This window comes from Physella acuta, unplaced genomic scaffold (genome assembly GCF_028476545.2).
Source record: "Physella acuta isolate Inbredline_101_S28 unplaced genomic scaffold, ASM2847654v3 ptg000542l, whole genome shotgun sequence".
Lineage (NCBI taxonomy): Eukaryota > Metazoa > Mollusca > Gastropoda > Physidae > Physella > Physella acuta.
Genome location: NW_026732061.1, coordinates 380,289 through 399,576, shown reverse-complemented (window position 1 = coordinate 399,576; position 19,288 = coordinate 380,289). Strand labels below are relative to the sequence as shown.

At 38.1% G+C, this 19,288-nt stretch overlaps 1 pseudogene; it reads right to left on the bottom strand.

The window, feature by feature from the left end:
• Nucleotides 1–2,231: 2,231 nt before the first annotated feature.
• Nucleotides 2,232–18,750, bottom strand: LOC131945977 (COMM domain-containing protein 1-like; annotated as a pseudogene).
• Between the last annotated feature and the right edge of the window lie 538 nt (nt 18,751–19,288).

The following is a 19,288-nucleotide window of genomic DNA, read 5'->3' as shown; positions in this document are numbered from 1 at the left end:
GTTTAAATTATTTTAGTCTTGAAAAACATCACCCGATGATTAATGTCATCAAATTGGTTTATCCCCCCTTCGCAATCTTACCGGCCTAACCCTAACCGTCATTATCGTGTCGTCGAATCGGGCGGCGGTCACAACAATACCCACACGTCACGCAGCGATTCGTCTGGCATAAAATCGCAGACGTGTCCGCCTGTCGTGGAGAGATTACGTCGCTCCTTTAAAATTGACTGAGACGGCCGAAGGTTTTTGAGTGTAAGGATTACTCAAGCGGAACGCGTGGGTCTTGTCTGTGGGGGATGGTATCAATCGATGCCGGCGTCGTCGAGAGATCAGGCCACTTGGGCTTTTTTTTTTTTTTTTTTTGGGGGGGGGGGGGGGGGGGTTACTTAAAGAGATGTTCAGTGGCGGAGAAAATATGGTCAGGGACTGATTGAGTCAACTGTATGGGTGACGCTTCTAATCTTGTGTATGGGGTGACGCTTTTAATCTGGTGGGGTGACGCTTTTAATCTGGTGTATGGGGTGACGCTTCTAATCTGGTGTATGGGGTGACGCTGCTAATCTTGTGTATGAGGTGACGCTTTCTATCCTTAAAAGGGGTGATGCTTCTAATCTTCTTGTGTATAGGTGATATTGGTGACGTTTCACCATGCCAGTGACAGCTATTATTGTCACCCTGTCACTTTGAGTTAAAATTGTCATAACGTCAGTGAGAGTTACGATTGTCATAATGTCGGTGACAACAAATATCAATACCATGCCAGTAAGATCTAATAATGTCACAGTGTCAGTAACAAGTACTATCTGCACGACGAAAATCACAAACAAGTGCATACCCATCCTAAACATCAAAATATAATTGCACTTTAAAAAGGATTTTCTAAATCACATGAAATGATTTCTTTTTTTTTTCAAATCCATATTACAATATTATTAAATTTTTCTTTACAAACTTTACACTCTAAATCGCGTAAAAAAATTTAAAATTTCGTTTAATTGAAAACAACGATTTTCCTTCAACATAAAAGTACTGCCTCCACAGAAAACTTTCGCCCTTCAGCAATCGATTACTCAAAACTCCGTATTAAAAAATTGTTTTATAATGACAATACTTTGTCTCTCCTTGGTCGATACTGCACTCTGAGTACTAATGTACGCATTAATTTTGAAGACTTTTAATTTTATTTTTGGCAATAGTTAATGTCTGAAAAAACAGAACATTAGTTTTTTTTTTTTTAATTGGTTTTGAGGAGAATTTTACAAGAACTCAAGAATTATTTTTTTAAAAATATAATTGAAGTACTCTGAAAGCCCGTAGAAGTGAGTTACAGCCCATCTGTTGCTTTAAGTTTAGGTTGATAGGTGATGCTTCGAAATAGCATGTCAGAAATTTTATTTAAAAAAAAGATTGGACTAAAGACGTGTATGATTGTAGGAAAAAACTAAAAAAACAGGGAAAAACGTCACAAATGAGTAGGTTGCATGTAATTTGTTAATACTTGTACGTACAGGGCCGGCGCTACCTATAAGGCGTACTATGCGGTCGCCTAGGGCGCCATTCCTACATGGGGTGCAAAATGGTTAAATCGCTATTATCAAAAAGTACCTAATAATTAATAACTTTTAAAAAGGAGTGGCGATCTTTTTCGGGGCCCAGGACGAACTATCAATTTTGACCCCCTCCCCCCCCCCCACTCCCACCCCAAAATTAGGTCTATATAGGCCTATATTAATTTGCGATGGTGAAAATGCAACCACACCTGCCTAATTTGGTGTCACATAGTTGATGTAGAAAACGATGAAATAAGTTCGTGTTTAAATTTCGCACATTTTAAACGGTTATCTAATTTTAATAGGGCTTGTATGTCTCGTTTTTTCTCATTTTGAATTAGAAATTTGTCCTGTTGTATAGAGTTTTGTAATGATGGGGTGCTCAAAGTATTGTACTTGTTTGGTAAGTTTTGATGAGGGCTGTTGCTGATTCGGTTTCGTAGGTATAAGGTATCAGGGTGTTAAAGAGACATAATTTTTATTCGGCTGTTTTGTAGCTGGGGGTCTAGAGTCTAGTGGAGTCTGATTGGTAATAGAGAAATGAGAATGCATTTTTTTTATATTTCATCAATAATTCTAGCAATGTCTAAAACAGCAAACCGTATTTTGAAAGGCGTCCCTTTTTTTTTTAAATTAATATATATAATTAATTTTTCATCGTCTATTTTTTGGCAAGTTTGTTTATTCCTCTTCTATTTCATGCATATTTTTCAGCATATCGTTGACCTTGTTTTCATCCATTTCAAATCTCACTACTTCTGGTCCCTTTGGTTTATTTAAATTGTCTGCTAAATGAATCTCCATGATAGCAGTTGGAATATTTATTTGTTCAAGGTTAAGTGACTGAGATTTCAAATCCACACGCCAGGACACTTTCTGCAGAGTGTTTCCCCACATGGTTTGTGAGACTATGCTATCGTGAATTTTAGCCTTGTTAGCTTTCCAAAATTTCCTAAGAGCAGCAGCTTGCTCTTCAGACAGACCACCCTCCTTCTTTCTTGTCTGGGCAGAAAGGAATGCTTCTAGCTGAGTCATGTCCATGTCAGCTGATACCATATTTTTAATAAACCCGCTATTCTGGAATTACGACGATTAAAATCATCTTGAGATGCATTAGGATAAATTTCCTCTTTAAGGTCATCATCTGTTAACTCCGTGTGTCCGTGATAATATCGACGAGAAAGTCCTGTTAACAAAGCTAGGAAACATTATGGATCATCAACCATTTTTATTACAAGCTTTTATTTAACTCACTTCCTCGTCAGTCGTCAGTCTGTCTAGACGGAAACGCAGGAGTGAAAATTCGGACAGTTCTACTTGACCGATACGATTCACAGTTGGCACGTGGGTCAAGACATGAAGACAATGCAATCTGAAACTAAATTTGACTTAATCGGATGCCTAATTAATTTTTTATGAATCAATAAAAATTTGGACCGAATTAGTAGGCATGTCTAGCCAACCACACCACACGCGTCATCACCTTCAATAGCTGCGCCATCACGTAATGGCTGCGTTCAAAAACCATTGCGCGCCTACTGAACGTGATGTTCAGTAGGCGCGCAATGGTTTTTAGTCATGTAACTCTATTGTAAATAAAACATGTAAAGTACTGAAAAAAAAATTCATAAAAAACGTTTTAATAACAAACTTTTATGTAATGATGCACTAAAAAGTAGAAAATAAATTATAGACTACTATTTAAATAACTATAAAGAAAAGCGTGGGTGTCTTCCTTAACATTAGTAAAGGTATCCAATAGATACTAAAGTGACCCACGCTTTTCTTTATAGTTATTTAAATAGTAGTCTATAATTTATTTTCTACTTTTTAGTGCATCATTACATAAAAGCTTGTTATTAAAACGTTTTTTATGAATTTTTTTTATGTCATGTCGTGAAAGGCGTCCCTTAATTAGGGATCCAAAAATGTCAAAAAAAGTAACAGATATTCCCGATATATAAAAATGTATGTCATCAAAATTGAATAGAAGTATGTTATAATTAAGCTAACGTTTTTTAACTTTAAATCACAACCTACAGTTAAGTATTCAATAGGTAAAATATATTGTTTTTACAGAGTTACATATCAAATATAAAAAGAATTTGTATTAATTATTAAGTAATGAAATTTAGAGCGTTTTCTTGTGATTATGAAGCATGTCTTAGTTAAACTTGGTTAATTTAGTTATTCTGGTAAAAGTTATTTCCCTTGAATAAAATTTTGGTATTTGGATCTTCAAATCAGAGATAATTCGTTTCTTAAGGCTTAACTTTACATTCATTTCAAATCAGAGGCGTAGCGAGGGGGGGGGGGGGGGGCGGGGGGGGACATATGTCCCCGGGCGCCGACCTTAGGGGGGGGCGCCAAATTGAAAGTTTGAGGGTGGGGTGCAAATGAAAAGTTCGAGGGGGGGTGCAAATCGAAAGTTTGAGGGGGGGTGGGGGTGCAAATGAAAAATTCGAGGGGGGGGGTGCAAATCGAAAGTTTGCTCCCGAGCTGGGCGCCAAATTGAAAGTATGTACCCGGGCGCCGGGAAGGGTCGCTACGCCTCTGTTTCAAATTCCTGCACCTTAGGCTGACCGCTTACATATAAATACAACTTTAAGTTATTATTTTCTATTGTAAAAATTATATAGAGCAGAAGTTCTAAACAAAATAGTTTGGTGTCTACTTATAACGTGTATGCAATTGATAATAAATTAATATGTCACTTTTAATTAATTGTATTCTTATACATATGTTTTTGTAATTAATTTGTGTGAAAGGGGGCGTTTTAATAAGTTTTGCCTAGGGCGCTAAATAACCTGTCGCCGGCACTGTGTATGTATTAATTATTTACGAAGTGCAAATCAACATACGTTTAATTAAATGTAGTGTAAACATTTTAGATGTATATACCTAGGTTGAATGCGTATAGTAATATTTAGAAGATTTTTGTGACTTATTTTCTGTGACTTTTTCTTGGTGGCTTTTTTCCTGTGACTTTTTTCCGTTAACATTAAGTATAGAAGCTGAACTCTAGAATTTCGTATTAGCCATCGAGTGCTCTAGACCTCAAAACATCTCCCATTTCGTAGATTTTCTTCTTTATTTCGTTAATTTTTTTTCTCTTAAAATCATCGGCCTTTTTTTTTTCTTCAAATAATCATGATTTTTATGAACATTCATTGTGTATCCCCCAAGTGTCTAATTATAGATTTAGATCGGGGATTCCCGAAAAAAATTCCCAATCCAATAAAACAGCGCGCATGTGGTGTCAGCCAAACTCTCAGGGACAGACTACAGAAAAATGAAGACAAAACGCAGACAGATTGTCACAAGCTTTCCACAACTGTTCAGCTCTATATCCCTCTCTCAATAGATTTGTCTGTTTTTTTTTTCTATCTCTTTCTTTCTTCCAATCCGTCTTCCTAATCCCACATAATTGGCATGCGCACACCCGGTACGTCTGCAAGAGCCTGAAGGCAGACGGCGTTCAAAATCCGGTTAGAAGGCAATGCATTTCTTAACAGCACTTCAGTCTGAGGAAATTAATTTGCACGCGCGTTCATTAATTATGTTCTTCTGAAAGATGGCCTTACGACACGGGCTTTGGGGAGCTTTTTTTTTTTATTCTTGCCAATTATTTTTTTTAAGTTCAAGAAATTTATTTGACGGAATACGTGCGTACACTTCAAGTAAACAAATGTTCCTTGTTTTTTTTTTTTTTTTTTAATCAGGAAAATTTTTAAAATATTTTATTGATTAAATTTTTTATTCTAAAGACTATTTCATGTTTGATTAGCACTATACATAAATAAAAAATGACTTTCAATGAGAATTTGAGAACTTCGTGGGGTTTTTTTTTATCTTTAAGGGGAGATAATTACTAAACTATTTTGTTTTTCTTTATATATTGTGTACCAAACCAAGCATTAATCGTGTACCAACCCAAGCATAAAAAGGAACAGAGATGACTCAGAATAAAGCATTAAATATTAACATATATGTGCATACAAGTTCGATCATCGATAACAAACGATTTTTTTTTAAAGAAACGTTCTAAACAATCGATGTTTCGACACAAAAACAAAATCATTAGCTTTAAATTAGACAACATTAAAAATGTCTTCTTAGATAAATAAAACTAAAAACATGCTTTTATATTGGTTTTACCACTATTTACTTAGCTAAAGTGTTACCGTCTAGACGATAATTATTTCCTGTCTACTTTTGTTTTCTACATTTCTTTGTTGTTTATTGATTTTTGTTTTCTACACAGCAAATATAATTTAATCTTTAAACGTTCTATAGGCATTAAAAAAGTGGACCCTCTCCTCCCCCTTCCTCTCCCCCTCCCCCACCTCAACCCCCCCCCCCCCACCCCCCACTTATATAAACAAGGATAGAATATGAAACTGTGACGGCTGAATGTGACAGTGTAAACAATGCCCGTGACATGCCGTGACGCGTATGGCGTGACTTGACGTGACATGTGATAAGTCAATTGCCGAGAAATAAGGTGACACTTAAAACGCCAAAAGGGATCGGCGTGGTCGAGTCGGTAAAGCTCATGGGTGCTAAACTGAAAAGTCTCCAGTTCGAACCTTTGGGCAGATGAAGTTCGACAGCTGGGGACAGCCACTCTTCTACGAGAGACAACTCCAAAACCAAACAACTGCTGCCTTGTAGTTTGTTCTTGGTTGGACACAGGCTATGGAAGCAAAATCCAAAAAGAAAAGCAGGCTGAAATCGGAGTCAATGGCCTCAATGGCGCATGGCCAGTTGAAACGATTACCTAATTGTGTTGGAGGCGTGGTCGAGTTGGCAAAGCTCATGTTTGTTAAAATTCGAAAAAAAAGTCTCGAGTTCAAACCCTCTGGCAGATAAGGTTCGATCCCTTCCAACACTAAAAATTAAGAACTAAGAAGAAGAAGGAGAAGAAGAAGAAAGCGCCAAAACCTCACAAACAAGACATGGGTCGATTCTATCCAAACCCGCATATAATCACGCCTGCATTTTACAGGTTTTACCGTAAAATTTCAAGCTACTACACAGTAAACACCCTTCCCCATCCCCCCACACACAATCCTAAAAATGTACACGCCTAATTAAATCTATCACTAATCAAATACAGAAACCATCTTTCTCGACCCAGCTCCGCTGGTATCGATTACTTTCATATCACTGACGCTGTATCGCTGCAACGATACACACAGTGTTCACCGTGCCACGGCCGTAATGTTTCCAGTTATTGGTATCGATTTTTTATTTAATTAATTTTTCCCCCTTGGTGTAATGTAAAACGCCGGTGGCAAACGAAATTAAACAAAAAAAAATTACAACACGAGCTTGTCGTTGTAACAGACGACAATTTGAGCGAGGGAATTTACCCTCCGAGAAAATAAGACGGGCTGAACTTGTAACTTTTTTAACAACTCATTTTTTTATAATAATTACTGTAATTATTATTTTTTTAAATGTTTTGACTAGTCATGCCTTGTCTGTTAGCTGTGAACGCTGTAGAGGTATAATGAGAGCTAGTTATTGACTTGACATGACCTGTCTATGTTTAAGAGGTATGGCAGTTTGTTGTGTTGTGTTTTTTTTTGCTTTGTTTCGATCAATAGATCGATAATTGTAAGGAGTTATGACACAAGTATATGTGAAAAGGTTGTAGGTCTATGAGTCGGGTGGGTGGGAAGTGGCAGGGAAAAAATGTACTTGTATCTGGGATAAATATAGAGCGTTCGTGACTGATGTATAAATAGTGCACACGTGATTTGGGATAGAAATAGGGCACACGTGACTGGGATATAATTAGGGCACTTGTGTTTAGGATATAATTAGTGTACTCGTGATTATTATCTTTTCTTTTTTTGTGTGCCCAAGACACATGGGACAGCCACCTCAGAAAGCTCAACTTTTGTCGGTTGCCGACAATCTAGGGATGTAAGTAGTGGACACTTGATTGGGATATAATTAGCGTACTTGTGATTGGGATATAATTAGCGTACTCGTGATTGGAACATAGTGTAGTTATGATATGGATATAAATAATGCATGCGTGATTGGAATATAAATAGTATACTCGTGATTCAGATATATTTAGTAAACTCTTGATTCGGGATAGAAATAGTATACTGGCGATTGGGATAGAAATAGTATACTGAGAATTGAAAATGAAATATCATATCGATAAACGGGATTGAAGTTTGATGAAGATTATTCATTCTAAAGAGTTTAAGTATCGTTGTTTCAAATTACATCACGGTGGTTAATCTAAGATAACCTAATGAAATGGGTTTAATTATTCAGAGCTGCTTGTATCGTAAAAGATCTAATGGTGATTGGTGTTAACAGAAAGAGAAACATTGTAGGCTAGTGATTCCCGTTCAAACTTTTGTGTGAATTTAAGATACTTTGGCTGATATACTGTATGTGTATATGGGTTTCGGTTAAGAGTTGTTGCCATATTGTGTAGTATGTTGAAAATGTTGAACCAAGTATGAATATGCGTGAAGACTGTTATATTTTGACGCTTGAAATTTAAAATATTGAGCTTAGCTGTTATCTTGATGGTTACGTTTTTGACTTCTACACCTAAACCACACTATATATGATGTACAAATCCGAGCTAATGTTTTGTAATATATTATTTTCTGAATTTCGGAAATAGCACGTGTGAAGGATCGATTTCACGATAACCAGGAGTTCAGTCATGCGTGAAATATCGTTACAAACGCTGGACCACGCCTGGTTGAATCTGTGTGGAATCAACGCATGCACCACTCAACACATCACCAGCAGTGGTGCATGCATTGAGGGCTGTGTTGACACATCACCAGCAGTCGTTGCGCATGCGTGTGCAGTTGTCCAGTAATACGTCAAAAACAGGCAGTGAATCTAAATGACCACTAGATCAGTAGCGGATTAAGAAGTGGGGGGGGGGGGGGGCTGAGAGGGCTGTAGTCAGGGGCCCCCGAGTTTTAGGGGTGGGGGCAAATTTGCGGCTTCTTTAGCTAAATCCCCATCAATTGTCATTCTATTTTCTCTTTTGGAAAACACATGCTCACACACACACACACTCTCTCTCACACACACACACACACACCTTTCATAATCTTTTATTAAACTTGATCGTCAAATGACATAGGAAATGACATCACGACTTGGAGAAACAGGTGAAAAAAAATTGTCCACGAGCCAACTGCCAATGACAATGACACCACTAGCGCATGTGGGTCAATATCATATCCGATAAGGAGGTGGGAGGGAAGGGGGCGGTGAAAGAGAGAAAATAACGGCTTTTTGTAAATCACGTTCTCGGGGAGATGAAAGAGTCGGCGTTAGTGCAAAAAAATTGAATTGTTTGAAGTGTGTGGAGGATGAGGGGTGGGGGGAGGTAGTGGAGTGGGGGGGGGGGGATTGTGTAATTGTGACGTGACAGATTGCGCATCCCGAGTCATCATTGACAGCCACACGAGTGTCTGTCAACTGTGGTACGTCTAATCGGTTGGGCCAATTATCGTTTAATTGTGGCTATAAATAGAACAGTTGGTGTGAAAAACGGGACGAATGATGTAGTCGGGGAAATTAAACATGGTGTAAGTGGTTACCTTTTCCGTCGGCTGGATAAACAAAGTTATGCGCTTTGGGGTCGATTTCTGCTATTATCGCGCGTTACATCTCCCCACAACTTACACCTCCCTGCCCGTGATATCAGTGATACACCTATCCAGAAATACGATACACCTCTTCCCCCCCCCCCCCCTCGGCGTTAATCCTCCCGATAATTTACATCCCCCTACCCATGATATCAGTGATATATCTATCCATAGATACGGGTATACACCTCATTACCCACACCCCTACCCCTGACGTTCCTCTTCATATTATTGTAATTACCATTTTGTTTAAATATGAATTATTGAGAAAAAGGGAGAGATTTACTTTTCACTATAAAATGTGACTATCCAAATAAATCTAATTAAGAACTTGAATTATAAGAAGCAATTATTTGAAGCTTTTTTAAAAATAGAAAAAGTGGAAAACAAGGCGGGGTGGGTCATATGGGGGGGGGGCTAAACCGTTTGAATTAGGTAAAGAACATAAACTTCTTTCATTCGATAGGATCTAGAACTTGGTTTTACTTGAATTGTGTTAAAAAATTGACTTAAGCGCCAAGTTCATTAGTAAAGTCAAGAGGAAAATAAACTAACATTGCTTAAACTTACCACCCCACCTCTCACCTTTACCCACCTTTATTGTGCACTTCTAAATGTTTACTTTAGTAATTTGATAAAGTGGTTTCAAAAGGGGGATAACTTCACATAATATAAACAGCAGTGTAGATGAATGAAAGAAAAATTGGCACTAAAATGAAAGAAGATCCATTCACACCCCCTCCTACAAACACACACACATAATTAAATAAACGAACGTAGACTACAGTTCACTACAAAAATACTTTTTTTTTCAAAAGGGGCGATAACTACACATAATCTACACAACTGTGTAGATGAATAAAAGAAAACATTGGCACTAAAATAAAAGAAAATCCCCCCCCCCCCACCACAACAAAAAATAATTAGGTAAATGAACGTACACAACACAAATCCTTTTTTGTGTGTCAGGAATTCTAACGGTTGATGAATGTTTGTTTAGTGGGCTTCATCCCGCACCTACATCAAAGACACCAATTATTAACTCGAGATTAATCGTAGCATTTGATGGTCGCCCAAATCAAATGCTGCCCTCACGGGGAGGGCTTTCATCCAGAGTTTAGTTCAATAGAAAACGGTTTGTTTCCCCCGGATTATTCCCCTTGCGGAAGCAAGATTTTTTTTTTAGTATAGGTACACACTTCATGTAAAATTAGGTCCCTTGTGTAAGGTTCGATAACTCCATCATGGAATTATTTCTAAACAAGCGAGGTTGAAAGGATGTAATGAGTATAGATAGTTTGGACTAACATTGATTTGTCAATAACTCTGTTTTTACCGTTGTTGTTTGTTTAGTTTTTTTTTTTATCCTGCATATCAAACACAACAAATAAATCTACGGATGAGTGAGTCATTTTGTTGTCTGTTGACTTGTGGATGATCCGTTGAGTGGTCTCGAGTTCGAATACCGGTCACGCCTGGAACTATTCTTTGTGCATCCATGCAAATAGTTTTGTTAACCCCTCCCTCTATTCAAAGGCTTAGGATAATAGTCACATTTATCTTCCTACTCATCATGGTCATATTTTTTCAGATGAAGAGAGAGTTAAGAAGAGTTCACCTGTATTAATTACCTCAGCATATATCGTACTAGGCCGCCTTTGTTTTTCATAATGTGAGTGGGGTACCCATCAGGGATTTCCTATGGACTATGGGATTCGAATGCGAGTCTTTCAGTCTGGAACTCTAATGCTCTACTATGTAACCAGGCCGTCCATTTCGAACCCTGTTACTAAACCAACACAAACCCGTTTTATCAACAACCACTGACAAACCCTGATCCTCACGTGCTCTATTTTCTAAACAAAACAAAAAATAACTCATACCCAACATAATAGAAGTAAAGTAACCCTCCCAAGCCTGACGGTCCTTATGATAGGTGAAATAGAGTTCACCTGTTTCTGTGACTTCGGGACAATGTTCTCCACCTATAATGCCCTGCCACTTTTACTTTCCATAAAGTAAGTCAGGTACCCATTAAAGCTGAGCAGGCTCAAGGACGTCCTATATACTCGAGTCCGGGATCCGAACTCGAAATATTTAGGTCAGCTGTCTATCGTTCGACCATGCAGTCCCATATACTCAAATGATCCCAGATTACAACTTCTTTATGCCAAACTGCAACTTCAAGTGGTAAATTATGCCCACGTTTCGACGTCATTATGCCACACTGCAACTTCATTATACCACATTTATTGCACCTGCAGAACCCACATTGCACCTGCAGTATCCCACATTGCAACTGCAGTATCCCGTTTTGCAACTTCAGTCCTTCCTTTAGTATCTTACCATTAGCATCATACCATTAGCACATCAGACAACATAATCTCGTATCGTTTAGTGAGTTTTCATGCACCGTACAAGCGATAGAAAAACTTTATCAGAAAAACAAAGGAACTATACTGCTACACCCATTTCATGCAGCATTCGTTTCTACCTATTTTTGTTACGAATAACTCTGGAGTCTGCAACCACTGCTTAAAATCGTTTAGCGACCTTGGTGAGAATATTCATCTACAGTTGCTAAGCAACACAAGCCTATAGATCTATGAAACAATGGCCGTGTGAATAGAAATGCTTTTCACGCATTGCTTAAACTGGTTCATATTTTATTAAGGCATGATCTCCCTTTTATCCCTCCCCCCCCCAGCCAACTCGCTCCATCTCTCTCTCTCTCTCTCTCTAACTCATGCATTAGACACACGCACAGGCGATTACATACACACACACACGCACAGGAAAATACGCACACACGCACGAGCAGACCGGCACACTCACTAACATCCGAAAGGGAAGTAACCCCTGTTTTCTTTTTTTTTAAACCACATGATGCCGGCATAGCTGTTGGGCATGCGCGGTATGAAACAGGAAATGCCCAGCAGCGACGCTACTTTTGGTCACGTGATTAAAAATTTAGTTACAACTAATATGGTGTAGCGATAAATACAACTAGCTTTTTCTTTTAAAAAAATGGTGTGTTTATCGCAAAAAATGTGATACTTCTAATTGGATTATATAAAGATAAAAACACAAAAACACAAAATATTTTTTTGTTATTCAACTTCACGATATACGAAATGTATCAGTATCGATATCTCTAACAAATGTTTTAGATTTTTTTTAACCATTAAGATCTTTAAAATATTTTATTAAGAGTTTAAATTGTGTAAAACAAGAACCTTCTCGACTAGTAGGTAGATGGAAAAGATGAAGTAGTTTAAATCTGTATCTATAACCCAAAAAAACATGTATTCTAGAAACGACTCATTTACGGATTCAAGCATAAACCCTCCGTTTTTCTTTGAATATTTTCGATATATCTCTCGACCACCCTTGCACCCAAAGCAGTAATTATTTGTTGTATCCTTTTTTTTTTTTTGCTTTTTTAATTGATTCAATGCTGTAATATACTACATACTTAAAATTTATTCTAGCATTTAATAGCATGGATTAACATTTTTTTTCCGGATAGATTTTAGAGAGGTTTTTCTTTTAAAAAGAAGATCTTATACGACTACCCCCCCTTACAACTTTCAACCCCACGCCTATTAGCAACACCATTAGCAAATCCCACCCTCCCCTCCCCCATCTCATTTTTCTCTCTTCTCATCGTAAGTAGCGCAACCTGCTTCTAAAATCTCCGGCCCTATTCCGGTCACGCGCGGTATTGAAATCGAGGCTCCGACCGCTGGAACCGTCAACTCAAACTTTCAATTAGACTTCGGCTTAATATCCTGTAATCCTTCCCGTTATTTTTTTTTATTGCCGGTTAAGCTTATTCCACGCGTCTTGTCCTCTCTTTTCTCGTCGTCGTACACATCATCGTTGCATTATCGTTTATCGTCGTTGGGTTTATTGCGATTAGTTTTTTTTTTTATTGCCATTTTCGTGTAGTGTATAATCGTACTACATGATTGTCATAACCATCGCGAAATTTATCATGACAAATTTCATAGCTTATCGTCACTAGCATATCATCATTATAACACATCATAACCATACAATATAGCATAAACCGGCACATCAGTTTTAACATATACGCCAGTATCAATCGTCAGAAACTCCGCCATAATATTCAACATATTAACGCACCTCATTGCATACGCTATGACGATGGTTACCATCACACATATAACCATCACGCGGATTACCTTCATAGATTACTACCACAAAAATTACCTTAACACAGACGACCGTCACACGTATTACCATCACACACTACCATCACATACATTACCATCACACTTTATCATCACACACAATACCCTCATACAATGCCATCACACATTAGCGTCACACATTACCATCACACACATTACCATCACACACATTACCATCACACACATCACCATCACACACATCACCATCACACACACTACAATCACACACACTACCATCACACACATTACCATTACACACATCACCATCACACACACACTATCATCACACTACCATCACAGATTACATGCACACCTTACCATCACACAAATTACCATCACACACATCACCATCACCCAACTTCACACGACAGTTACACAAAAAAAAAAAAACTGCACTCAATAACCTCTCTCTATCTTTACACCTCCCTGTATTTTCCCCCATCAGACTCCCCCCCCCCCTCCCATTCACTCTATTATTCCTCCTTTTTTTAAACTTTCCAGAAATCTGTGCAGTTAGAATCCAATCAATTCAGATTTTCATTAAACACCGGCTCTTGAAATTAGATTTGCTTATAATTTAATTTCTCCATTTGCGCTTGAAACTCTCTGAGTGGATGTGAACGTTTACAGAATACAACTCATCAAGATGTTGTACCATATCCATTTCTTTAGAAGTTATCTTGAATGTGTTGTAGTTAAGTCGATTAAATAGAACGTTAATGTTTTGTATTGTTTTATTAAATGTTAAAAGCGTGTTCTACTCAAAAACATCATCACGCTGTATACCAGTTTCTTTATGCCAAATGTTTAACATTTCATCCGAATGTTTTATTTGTTAGCACCATATTCATACAATAATGGGATGGTGTGGTCTAACGGTAGAGCGCTGAACTGCTAACCCGAAAGTCTGGAGTTCTAATCCGGGTTCAAGTCAATGAAACGTCCCTGAGTCCACCCAGCTCTGATGGGTACTAAACTCACGTTCGACTAAGTATAGTCCTGACCATATTATACCTTCATATAGCTAGGTCAAGAAACAAGAAATTTACTTCATCTGCCCATTATAACATTATGTCTAAAGACGAATCGTTACTTTTATAATCATCCCGCTGCAAACTGATGAAGACTATCGGTCGAAACCTTCCTCGAATAACGATTACACAAACTATCCGCTTTCAACATTTATCCTTAAAGCCTATCGACCTCTCTCCCTAACCCATAAACGATAAACATAAAACTAAACTCATACGCATTAACTTTTTTTAGAACATTTTTCCATCCGACCAGCGCTGATGTTTTTAAAAATGAATGCTGGAAACCTCCGACCCCAAAACATAAAGCCCAGCACAACGTGACGCCAGTACATTACCAAGCAATTTTTCCGACACCCGACGTCTGCATATTTGATGGCGGTAACTGGCAGGTGTCGCCGTCTGCACCAACAAGCAATCCCAAAGGGAAGCTACTCTAAAGAGAGGGGGAAGAAAGTAGACTACTTCATTCTCTCCCGTGGATGGTTTTTATTTTAATGCTTTTTTTATTATTTTTTATTTTTGTTACAACGTGAGGAAAATCGTTACTGTTATTTTCTTCGAAATTTCTACGCGGAAGGGAATACTTCCTGCCTGCCTAGCAATATTTCTGCGCATGCGCAATGATCTATAATGGGTTTTTATTCTTGTGTAGGCTTAATTTTTCTGCTAATGGTAGCTGAGACCGTTGGGATTATTAAAGATTTTTTTTTTTTAAATCGTGCACAAAGTATTTTATCTTTTACAAAGTGTTGTAAGTTCAACAATATTGACGCAGATCGGTAGTAATGGTAAAATGTTTTGTGACGTAGATCTTGATCTAGGTGTCTACCGCTACACTCAGTGTTACTTCCAGAATTTTTTCTCCCGGGGGGTTATTTGACAGTTTCGATGGGGGGGGGGGGGGGGGACTAACTTTCCGGGGGGGGGGGGCGGACACTGATAAAAGTATATATTTTCTTTATAAATTCCATTTCCTTCGGTAGGCCGTAGACCTTCTTTCGGGAAGGGGGGGGGGGGGGGAGAGAAACACTGGCTACATTTTTGTTGCAAATCGTGGCTTCTTTGATTAAAGGGAAAGAAACGGTTGACTGTTTTGTAAGGAAATTGAATATGTACTTGTTTTAGAGGTAAAAGTATAACTGTATTAATGATGGGGGGGAGGGAATTATCGGTGGGGCTATTTTAGGGGGAGAGCAAACATATCTGATTCCAACAATTTGGTGTGTTTGTTTTAAATAAGAGAGATATCTGTGACTGTTTTAAAAGGGAGAGAAACCTTTGACTGTTTCAATAGGGAGAAAATATGTGACTGTTTTTAAAGGGAGAAAATATGTGACTGTTTCAAAAGAGAAATATCTGACTGTTTCCAGTGTGAGATAAAGCTGTGACTGTTTCAAAAGGGAGGTAAATCTGTATGTTTCCAAAAGGGGAAAAAACCGTGAAGCCCTATTGTCAATGAGTTTTTCCGTGGAAGAAACAATTCGAGTAGAGACAGCTAGGCTCTGGGAAACACTGGCTGCTTCTTCGTCTCAAGAGTTTAGAGAAGCCTTAAACTCCCAGCATTCAGTGGAGGCGATGTCCAGACGTTACTTCCGGTTCAAACCTGTTATTATCAGATGTATCGTTTTCCTAAGATCGATTTTGTTGTTGTTTTTTTTTTTAAATTGTTTGTGACATTTTTTTATGAATCGTTAAATTGTACATGTACTTCCTTGACCCAACCACCACACACATTAACCGCCCGTCTACCACAGACTAAGCAACCACGCAACTGACCAGAATATGATTACTTTAGCAGACGACATCCTATCTCTCCCTACACTGCTCGCGACACTTGAGAAAGACATACCAGCTCAGAGGCTTAATCGTGTTTCCGAAGCCTCACTTGCGCAGAAAGTGTAGCGCTTTTCTCCCAATACAAACCATTTTTTTTCAATATCTCTACGTATATGTCGCAAGCAGGAGATAGGAAGGAAACATAGAGCTGGAAATTGTAGAAGAAAAAAATAAAGATACGGGCTGATAAAAAGATTATTGAGATACATGAAATAAACTTAAATATTTTTTTTTACTTGTATGGAGAAGGAAATTTGCTGAACGCATTGTTACATTTTTTGCTGTGCATCTTATAAGCTTAAGTATTACGTAGTAATTTTCCAAATTTTTTTCCAATCCAAAGACAATTTGCCCAGCTATTGTATGGAAGAATTATATATTTTTATACCCAATAGAAAATAATGGAGCGTTTTTTATATATTGTAAGCTTGCTCTCTTGAACAAAAACGAAACACATTTCTACGAATTCGTGTTACAATCGTATTTACTGTGGAATTATTTTCATGCACTTTCGCCATCAACTATGTTTTGCACAAGTAAATATAAAATTGGAGTGACCTATCTTACATCTTACTTGATGCTAATAGACACCATGTAAACTATGTAGAAATAAAGTAAAGGTTCCTTTTCGACCCCGACGGTCCATTACGCAAGTGAAGTAGAGTTAACCTGTTACTGTGACCTCGGCATATGAAGAGATAGTGTGGTTCAAGTCAGTGGAACGTCCCTGAGTCCACTCAGCTCTACTGATGGGTACCAAGCTCACGTTAGGGAAAGTACAGGCGGCTGGGCATAGTGCTGACCACACTATCACTTCATGTGCCGCGGACAATGAAATAGGTTAACTCTACTTCACCTAACACATGGACTGTACGGTTCAAAAGGGGAACTTATAACTGGGCAAAGTGCTCACCCCAACTATACCTTCATGTGCCGTGGACAATGAAACATGTGAGCTCTACTTCACCTGCACCGCGGAACCTACGGTTCGAAAGGATAATCTACTTTACTAAATCCATAACAAACATAATATTGAAACAAAAAGTTGTACGGGAACGTGTTTGTTGCTTGTAAGTCACGTGATCTAGAACACCCATAAAACCGATCACTAAGAGAAACAGTGGAGTGATAATGTGTTGATTGCTTGTAAGTCACGTGATCTAGACCACCCATAAAACCGGTCACTAAGAGAAACAGTGGAGTGATAACGTGTTGATTGCTTGTAAGTCACGTGATCTAGACCACCCATAAAACCGTTCACTAAGAGAAACAGTGGAGTGATAACGTGTTGATTGCTTGTAAGTCACGTGATCTAGAACACCCATAAAACCTATCACTAAGAGAAACAGTGGAGTGATAATGTGTTGATTGCTTGTAAGTCACGTGATCTAGACCACCCATAAAAACCGCTCACTAAGAGAAACAGTGGTGTGATAACGTGTTGATTGCTTGTAAGTCACGTGATCTAGAACAGCCATAAACCCGATCACTAAGAGAAACAGTGGAGTGATAACGTGTTGATTGCTTGTAAGTCACGTGATCTAGAACAGCCATAAAACCGTTCACTAAGAGAAACAGTGGTGTGATAACGTGTTGATTGCTTGTAAGTCACGTGATCTAGAACACCCATAAAACCGTTCACTAAGAGAAACAGTGGAGTGATAACGTGTTGATTGCTTGTAAGTCACGTGATCTAGAACACCCATAAAAACCGATCACTAAGAGAAACAGTGGAGTGATAACGTGTTGATTGCTTGTAAGTCACGTGATCTAGAACAGCCATAAAAACCGATCACTAAGAGAAACAGTGGTGTGATAACGTGTTGATTGCTTGCAAGGCCTAATGTAATCCGATCTGGAATATTCCACAGCCTGATGCCGCTGAAAATAATGGGCTTCGTGTTATTTCAACACAACGGGGTGGGGGGGGGATGTTGGGATCGTTCTGTTTGAGTTGGGATCGATTAGGTCAATACTCGAGAATGTACTGTTTTCGATACTGCCATTTTTCTGCAGTAATCGGAAATCCTCTTTGTTCACGCATACAATAAATGGGGTTAATGTGTACTTAAAAAAAAAGAATTGACACTATCCTGAAACGAAATTTGTCTAAATAAACTTAGGCGACATAATGCTTTGTCTAAAGATTTCAATAATGTAGTGGAATTCCACTGTCAAGATAGTAGGCCCTATTTGTTAATGAAAAGACTTTATATATTTATATATATTGATTGCTTTTTCATAAAATGTTTAGGTAAGTTTTGGGACTGAGTGGTCTAGCGGTAGAGAGCTAGACTGCTAACCAGTAAGTATCGAGTTCGAATCCGTGTTCAAACCAATAGACCGTCCTCCGAGCTCTAATGGGAATGTAATTTACGTTAGCGAAAGTACAGGCGGCTGGGCATAGTTCTGACCACATACCCCTTCATATGGTGAACTACACTTCACTTACCCCATAAACCATGAGGTTTGGAAGGGGAACTTTAGTTTACTTTAAGGGTATTTTTTTACTTTAATTTTATAAACTTTACTACACGAAGCTGTCCTTTACATTCCACATATATTTAAAACTTCGGTATTTTCTTTTCTCTTTTTAATTTATTATACCCATAAAGTCAAGGCACAATTTATTCATGATCAAGGCTTTTTTTTTTTAACTTTTAAAATCAAACAACCACAAATATCATAATGCATGCACAAACCATCAGTTGGATATAACTTTCCTGTAACTGATAATCAAGAAATCTACAACTCAATTATTTAAAAGCTGTAATACCCATTTTATATCAAAAGTTTTCGCTATGAATGAACAAGATAAGCCGTCATTTCAGAATCGCACAGGAACACCCACGCATTTCACAACATTACTTTAAAAACAATTAAATGCCGGAAAGGAAATTCCCGTAATACTGAGAATAGCATAACAAGGGAAACGAACCGAGTTTGTTATTTTGGGCAGCATCAAGTGTAAGACGTATCAGTTTCTTTTTTACTTTCTCGTA